The sequence below is a fragment of the Cynoglossus semilaevis genome, chromosome 14 (assembly GCF_000523025.1).
Source record: "Cynoglossus semilaevis isolate Cse_v1.0 chromosome 14, Cse_v1.0, whole genome shotgun sequence".
NCBI lineage: Eukaryota > Metazoa > Chordata > Actinopteri > Pleuronectiformes > Cynoglossidae > Cynoglossus > Cynoglossus semilaevis.
In genome coordinates, this window is record NC_024320.1 from 21707980 (window position 1) to 21708467 (window position 488).

The window sequence follows — 488 nt, forward strand, 5'->3', positions numbered from 1 at the left end:
GAGAGAGGGGGCGGAGCCACGGACGGAGGAGGTGACAGCCTCGTGTGTCGGAGTGGCGGCGGGGGTGACAGGGGCGGGGGGGGGTCCGTGCGCGCAGAGTGCGGATCACGCAGCAGAGGCGGGAGAGGTGACTGTCTGCGGCGTGATGCTGACCACACGGGCCTCGTGTCCAAACCACTGAGCCACGTATGTAGAGGCCGGTCCAGGGGTCAGAGCAGCGAGTTCAAGTCCAGACCACTTTCCTCAAAAATCTCAATTGTGTTTAAGTAGGAAAGAAAAGTAACAAAAAGGTTTAATTATTAGTAAAAAAAAAAAAAAAAGAAATCGATTGAGGCACCTGACACAAAGTGGTTTCAACGCTCAAAATATCACTTCAAGAGTCAAACAACATGGACTGGAACACAAAAGCTTTCAGCAAACGGGCACTGTATACATATATATATATATATATATATATATATATATATATATGTGTATATATATATATA

At 46.7% G+C, this 488-nt stretch overlaps 1 protein-coding gene across 1 annotated transcript in view; it reads right to left on the reverse strand.

Annotated features, from left to right (window-relative positions):
* wdr70 (WD repeat domain 70) overlaps window positions 1-488 on the reverse strand; it is a 42382-nt gene that overhangs the window by 7145 nt on the left and 34749 nt on the right. The gene's annotated exons all lie outside the window — the stretch shown is intronic.